Below are 8,234 nucleotides of genomic sequence, written 5' to 3' on the forward strand. Positions count from 1 at the left end.
AATATGGAGAAATAAAGACATGGCAGTGTGCAAAAGGTTAGCCACCAAAGCAGGAAGCAGCTTCAGGAAGGGTAAATGCCAGAACATGCAATGCATTTCTGTGCCAGATGTCTTTCTCACTATTTTTGTTTTTTAAATTTTAATTTAAATTCGAGCTCACTCTTCCCAAAGAGCTTCAAAATGTGCAGGGGATGAGGGTTTGCCTGAAACAGAGGAGTTTTTGTATCAACTGTTCTGACATTTCAATAGTAAATGTTCATTGGTAAAAGGCAATTAGGCATGGCTGATTAACAATGGGCAGCACATTGGTAGGGGTTCCTGAGTAGCAATATGAGAAACCCAGCTCTTCAGATTACTTTGATCTCCAAGAGAGGTCAGTTGACTTTTTTTTTTCTTTTAAGGGCAAGTGAAAATTAAAAAGCAAAGTTTATTTTTTATTAGTCATAAGAAAATAACTTCAAATCAATGTGTTTATAGTACATAGTATTTTGTGTCCCCCAAGGATTCTTATCTTTTTTTGAGGATTACAAGATGCCTTTTATAGTCTGATTAGTCTAAGCACCCCCTTCTTCGAACAACGGTTTTAAATGCATAAAACTCATAGGATAGAAAAGGAAACCAAATATAGTTATCAAAAAATACATTTTAATAAGCTCATGGTGCCCAGGTTAAGAAGGCCTCATCTAAATCAGCCTCAAAATATGCTATTTGAGGTTTTTTGAGGGCACATTTGACATCTACATCCCCTCCTCCATTTGACCCTTTCTGAAAAATGAATAAAAATGTCATCTTCTATACTTTCTTCATCATCTTGAATATTTTTAAATCCCGTAAGGAGAACAGTCCTCTTAGAAATTCTTGAAAATACCTGTAGTTTCTTGACATGTTTTTCCATATTCGGGGAAACAACAACCTGATAGCAGCTGGTATTTGTATAAAGAGGATATTTCTTGTGCTTGAGAATATTATCAGCAACTCCATTTTGAAGAAATGTAATAACCACTGTTTGGGTATTTATATTATATATACTCCACAGGTTCTACTTCTCCACCCCCATTCTGGGACTTACTGAAACTCAATGCTAATTTATCTCTCATCTGTTCTTCAGGTAATTCATTAGGTATTCCAGCAACATTAATCTTTTTCTTAGAAATCTTTGAATGAATCTGAAAAATTAAACCTGTTTTTAGTGGGACAGGTTTGGCCATCAATTCCATCTCCTCTTTGTCAAATGTCACACTATGTTTTCCTCCTTTTATCACATTCTGGGCAACTTGTTCATCTTCAAAGGTGATAAGAGCTTGCCCTCTCTTCAATTCGTATTCAAGTTGTGTAGTTACTTGAAATGAACAGGAGATATTTAAATACTGGCTGTCATCCCCAGGGCTCTCCACTGATGTGAACTTGATTTTCTCTGTAGGAATATTCCTTTTAATCAGGTAAGATGAAGGTTGTTGCAACTCCCTTTCAGCTTTTTAAATTTCAATCTTTAGTTCAGTATTTGCTTTTGCCATTTCATCAATGCTCTTTTTTACATCACTTTCTGGGTCTTCCTTTAATTGTTTCAATTTCTCTTCAATTTGCTTGTTTTTATCTTCAAGATACATCTCAAGAAGCAGTTGTAAGTCTTCTTTTTGAGCCGTTGCCATTTTTTCCTCCTTATCCGGCAGTTATCGTGCCAAAGCTGTCCCCTTGCTTGACAGTGTTTGTTGAGACCAAAAGAATTACCCCTCCATGCTGACAACTGAAGAGTCCTCAGGCTTCCAGGTGCTTCCCAAAAGACTTCCCCCATTACCTGCCTGCCCCATATCTCCGGATTTGAGGTCCTCCACCTTGCGAACGCAGAACAGAGCAATGACAGCACCAGCAGCACCAGCAGCAACTTGAAAGACGGAGCCACTTGTCAGCTGACTTTTGAATTAACTTGAGTTAGTTTGTCCCATAGAGCAAGTGAGAAGGAAGGAAGCCAGGAAGGGAGAGAGGGAGGAAGAAAAAAAGGAGAAAAAGAGGAAGGAAGGAAAGAAAGGAAGAAGTGAGGAAGAGGAAAGGAGCACACAAGAGGTTAGCATATTAAAAGGAAAAAAGTAACGGTTTTTATTTCATTATAAAACCCGTTGGAACCAAGGTTCTCACTTTCACTGTAAGCCAGTTAGCTTCTTCCTCTTGAAAGGAGGAAGACATTACAACTCTTCTTGCCCATGGGCAGAACACATGCCTCTGGTCTTCGGACTACGATTCCCTAAATTCCCTGCGGCTAAGGTCGTTTCCACTTCCTCACGTCTCATGACAGTCTTCGAGTTCAACATCCGCCGTAGCTCCCTCTTTGTTTTTCGGTCCACCCCGCAACACGTGACTCCAACTGCCAGCCAATCAGCAATGTGTCCTGTTCCGCCCCGCCCCCCAGAGATCGGGCTTCATTCAGATGCGCGATCTCTTCGCTGCCGCGGGCCCGAGGGCCGTCGGGGCTGAGGTTGGGAATGGCTGGGGTTCAGTCTCAGGCCAAACGGCCCCCTCCAGAAGCGCCCTGAGCCTCAGCCCTGGCCCGGCCCGGCGCGGGATGTGTCGTCCCTTCTCCGGGCCGGGCCGCTCGGGGGCCTTCGCTATCCCCAGGCCTGCCTGCTGAGTAGGAAGAACCTGGAGAGCGGGATGGAGCCGGGGCTGACCCTGACGCGCTGGGCGGCACGGGGCCCAGAGGTGAGCCTCCTAGGGAGGGGAATGGGGAGGAACAGAGGGAGGGGCCTGCGGTGTAGACACTCCTCTGGGCCATCTGTCGCAAAGACCCCTAGTGCAGACATCTCCTGGGCCTCCGGAGAGGGTCTCCTGTAATCCTTGGGGGTATCTCTGGGACGCGCCCTGCTGTCAGGGCTCCCTCGCTCCCTTTGCGCCTCAGCTCAGCCTGGAGTCTCTTCCTGCCACCCTGTCCCAGTGTATAAGTATCATTGATTATGATTAAGGGCATCTCCGTGAGTGGTCATGACCTCACTCCCGGGCCTTTACCTTTCTCCTGGCTTCTCAGCTTCCACTGCATTCTCTTCCTGCCTTAAAAGAAATTGTGTATGGACAAAATCTTTGCCTTTGTACTGGAACCCAAAAGGCCCACCCTAAAAGATCGGCTTCATGCTTGCCTTATTTCCCTCCCCAACATTTATTCTTTTGCTGAGGCATTTAAGGATGCTAGTTGTGATGTGGGAGAAACACACCCAAGTTTGTAGCTGAGTCTCACCCCAAGAATGTCCTGAAGTAAGAAAAGAATTTTATTTGAAAAAGAAGCATTTTAGGGTGGTGTAGTAGCTGGTAGAATAGTCTGGGGGCTAATCAGGCAGCCTTAAGGCTGATGGATAAGCCCAGAGGCTAGTAGAGTAGTCTCTTTGCAGCTGATAGTATGGAGTAGCAGCTCCACTGCAGGGTGGCAGCTTCCTCCAAGGAGTGAGGCATTTCTGGATCAGGGTTGGTATATTTATTGGGGTCTGGCAGCTTAGCATCTCTTTCCAAACTCAGGTGGAGGTATGTTTTGGGGTTTGTTGCCATAAGGAATAAGGAGCATGTGCGTGATTGGGGACCACAGTGCGCAGGTTCTTTGTTCCTCCATTGTCCACCTTGTCATCATTTGCCAGGGAGAGGTCTGGATGCCCTTCCAGAGTGGGAACATGGGGAGGGGATACAGTACATTGGAGGACCACTATAGGTAATTAATTATTTCTAAGAACAATATAAGCAATGAATAAAACAGAATGGTTACAAAGCTGATGCCTAGCATAGAGCCTTACAGATCTATGGTACACAGAATGGCAATTGAACAATCTACAATTCATGCTGAAACTACAGGCTTTGCAGTTGATTTTTAACTAGTGCTAACTAGTGAGAAATGCAAGCTTTTAGAATATGAGGTTCCCATTCTTATTACTACCTCTTACTGCCCACTGCCAGACCACATCAGTTGCTCAGCCCTAAATAGAAGATGAATATGAGAGAGGAAGTCACATGGAAGTTTTAGTATTATTGTCCAGACATAGCCTAGACTCTCCTGTTAGTAATCATGCATTTGCCTGTCCATTCGTAGGAAGAAAAGTTTTTAGGCTTAAAAAGTCCAACCTATTCATTGTATTTTTTGGATGAGAAAAAAATGTACCTTCACTTTCACCAGTCTCTAACTGAAAATTTAGCATTTTTAAAACTGTGAGTTAAAAAAAAATTACTCTGAGAAATCCAGAAGCTTCGCCAGACTACCCAAAAAGGTCATGATACAAAGATTAGGAACTCCTGGCTTTAGAAAGAATGCTTATCCCTTGGAATCACAAATCCTATAATGTTACATAGTTCTTAAGTCCCTTTTACAGTGATGGCAAACCTTTTAGAGCCCGAGTGCCCAAACTGCACCCTCTCATGGCATGTGATCCACCTCCTTACCCCAGAAAAGGGAGGGAGAAAGTGCTCCCATTGGGCTACTGGGCAGAGGGGTGGATGATGTGAAAAATGTCCTCAGGTTTGGTGGAGAGGTAGAGGGGAGAAGCCTTCTCCAGCATGTATGCCATAGGTTCCCCAACACGGCCCTATTTAAGTTTAGAACTGGAGGGATCCTTTAAAAGCTATCTAGCTCAACATACACTTTTATCTTATTTATTTGTTATTAATTTTTTTCAGTGAACAAAAATCTGCTTCCTCTTCTTCCCCACAAGAAAAACAAGCAGGTATAGTCCAGCAAAACAAATTGTAGTCTGTCTGTTCTCTGAGGCCATCATCCCTGTCAAGAGATGGGCACTGTGTTTTATCATTAGTCCTCTGGAATTGTGGTTGGTCATTAAATTAATCAGGATTCATTTCTTTCAAAGATCTTTGCTGTTATTATAAAAAATTGTTCTTCTACTTCTGTTCACTTTATTCTGCATCAGTTCATACAGGCCTTCCCATTTTTCTCTAAACCCATTCCCTTCATCATTTCTTATAAGACAGTGGTATTCCATCATATTCATATCACATATAACTTGTTTGGCCCTTCCCCAGTTGTTGGATATTGCCTCAGTTTTCAATTCTCTGCCACCACCAAAGGAACTGCTATAAATATTATTCTATGTATGGGTCCTTTTCTTTTCAAAATTTCTTTAGAGGTATAGACCTAATAGTGGTATTGCTGGGTCAAAGCTTTGGGGCATAGTTTCAAATTGCTTTTCTGAACAGCTAGACCCATTCACTTTATCAGTGCTACAATAATGTACCTGTTTTCCCATAGTATTCTCCATTTTCCTTTTTTGTCAACTTTGATAGTTATTTTGTTTTACTTAGTTTCTTCCTTAATCTGCCTTCCTCTCATTCCTTCCCTTTCTTTCTTTTTCCACCTATTTTGTTGTTGAGTGAAATTTATCTTATCTATCTGTACATGTATATTCTTTTTTTCTTTTGACCAGTTCAGATGAGACTACAATTCTACCCCTTCCACTCTGAATAAGTTTCCACCTGCATATTTCAGTTACATAAGATGATTTTCCATCTCTCTTCTCTTTTCTCTCTCCCCACTAATGTATTCCTCTTCCCCCCCCGCCCCTTTCTATTTTTCTTTTAAGATTGTGAAGGTGTAACAGAACCTCTCCCACGCCCTTTTGTCTATTTAGACTCCTTCTGTGTCCCCTGATGAAGAGAGAGTTCTGAGGGGACACAGCTATCATTTTCTGTATTAAATGTAAAATATAGAGTAAAATGTAAGCAGTTGATATTTGTTTAGTCAATTACTCATTCACATTTACCTTTTTATGTTTCTCTTGACTCTTTGCATTTGTATTTTAGTTAACTACTCATTCTGGTCCTTTGATTAGGAATGCTGGGAAGTTCTTCATTTTCTTTCTCTTCCATAGTTATTATACTCAATTTTGCTGAATAAGATCTTCTTGGTTGTAAGTCTACATATTTTGCTTTCTGGAACATGGTACTCTAATCTCTCTGCTCCTTCAGAGTGGTGGCTTCTAATTTTTGTATAATTATCACTGGACTTCATGGTACTTGAAAAAAAATTTTTTTTCTGGCTGCTTGCAGTATTTTTTCTTTAACCTGAGATCTGGATTTTAGCTATAATGTTCCTTGGAGTTTTCATTTTGGACTTTCTTTCAGGATTTTACCTCTGGATTCCACTTCCACTTTTCCCTCTGTTTCTACGAGATATAGACACTTTTCTTTTATGATTTCTTGAAATATATTGTCCAGACTCTTTTTTTGTCCAATGATTTCTTTTTTTCTTTTTAAACCCTTACCTTCCATCTTAGAATCAATACTGGGTATTGGTTCTAAGGCAGAAGAGTGGTAAGGGTTAGGCAAGGGAGGTTAAGTGACTTGCCCAAGGTCACACACAGCTAGGAAGTGTCTGAGCCCAAATTTGAACCCAGGACCTCCTGTCTCTAGGTCTGACTCTCAATCTACCCAATGATTTCTTAAATTTCCTCTTCTCTATCTTTTTTTTGATGAGTTGTTTTTACTATGAGATACCCTAACATTTTTTCCTAGTTTTCAGTCTTTTGATTTTGTTTTAATATTTCTTATTGTCTTGTGGTTTCTGTTTGGTCCATTCTAATTTTCTTGGTGTTTCTCGTTGGTTAGGTTTTATGTTTTTTATCCTAAACTGTTAATTCCCTACCTAATTTTTTCTTTCATAGCTCTCATTTCTTTTCCAATTTTTTATTCCAATACTCTTACTTCATTAATAAAAACTTTTAAAACTCTTGCTTTTGGGGGCAGCTGGGTAGCTCAGTGGATTGAGAGTTAGGCCTAGAGGCGGGAGGTCCTAGGTTCAAAGCTGGCCTCAGACACTTCCCAGCTGGGTGACCCTGGGCAAGTCACTTGACCCCCATTGCCCACCCTTACCACTCTTCCACCTATGAGCCAATACACAGAAGTTAAGGGTTTTTTAAAAAAAAAAAAAAAAAAAAAAAAGGAAAACCCTTGCTTTTAGCTCCTTCAGGAATACTAGCTATCTGTCCTTTTGCCCAAATGGAATTTTCTTTGAGGATTTAATTGAAAGCGTTTTGTGATGGGGGGATGGTGAGATTAGGGTCTCATCTAAAGAATTTGACAGCTCAGGCCAGCTTCATGAGGAGGGATCAAGCTTTATTACAAGAGTATAGCAATAATGTTGCAATAGTGATAGAGTTAGCTGGTGGGGAGTATAAGGAAGAAAGGTAAGGTGCCAGAAGGATTTTCAGGAGTGCTTTTTAATCTTGATTAGTTACTAAGGAAGGGGTCATTTGTTTAGGTGTCTGTTGCCCTGCTGTTCCTAAGGAACTGATGTACTTTACCCATGGTTTACTTTGGTCCATGTGGCTTTACATCCTTATTCTTCATATGCTTATTCCTTCATGTAGGATGAGGAATTTATTATGGCTCCTACCCATTCAAAGAAACCTGAGATATTGGAATAATTCTCCTCCTTACTGTGATAGCAACCTCATTTGTAGGATATATGCTTCCATGAGGACAAATATCCTTCTGAGGAGCTACAATAATTACTAATCTCCTATCACCCATCCCCTATATTGGCACCACCTTACCTGGACGAAATTGAGGTGGCTTCTCTGTAGATAAAGCTAAACTAACCTGGTTCCTCACCGTCCACTTCATCCTACCTTTCATTATCCTGGCCCTAGTAATTGTTCACCTATGATACTGACATAAAGCAAGCTCCAACAACTCATCAGGCATTAATCCGGATGCAGATAAAATTCTATTCCATCCTTATTGTACTATTAAAGATGCCCTTGGGTTGATCCTAATAATCCTAATATTACTCCTACTAGCAATATTTTCACCAGATATACTAGGTGACCCAGACAACTTTACATCCACCAATCCACTCAACACCCTTCCATACATTAAACCAGAATGGCATTTATTTGCCTACACAATCCTCCGATTTCCTCCTAATAAACTATGAGGAGTCCTAGCCCTATTAGCATCCATTCTAGTCCTACTAATTATTCCATTCCTCCACACATCCTCACAAGGAAGCCTGGTATTCCAACCCATCTCTCAAACATTATTTTGAATACTAACAGCCAATCTTCTTACACTCATCTGAATTGGAGATAAACCAGTACAATTACCAGACTTTGGCCAACTAGCCCAAATCCTCTACTTCACACTTATCATTATCTTAATACCCGTTGCTGGCATATTTGAAAGGTACATACATTAGCCATAGCCCATTAGTCCAAGTAATTTAACAAAAATATTGACCTTGTAACCCCAAAATGAAG

At 41.0% G+C, this 8,234-nt stretch overlaps 1 pseudogene; it reads right to left on the minus strand.

The window, feature by feature from the left end:
* Window positions 1-654: 654 nt before the first annotated feature.
* On the minus strand, window positions 655-2,181 carry LOC123239028 (annotated as a pseudogene).
* Window positions 2,182-8,234: the final 6,053 nt, after the last annotated feature.

This window comes from Gracilinanus agilis, chromosome 3, assembly GCF_016433145.1.
Source record: "Gracilinanus agilis isolate LMUSP501 chromosome 3, AgileGrace, whole genome shotgun sequence".
In the NCBI taxonomy this organism is placed as follows: Eukaryota; Metazoa; Chordata; class Mammalia; order Didelphimorphia; family Didelphidae; genus Gracilinanus; species Gracilinanus agilis.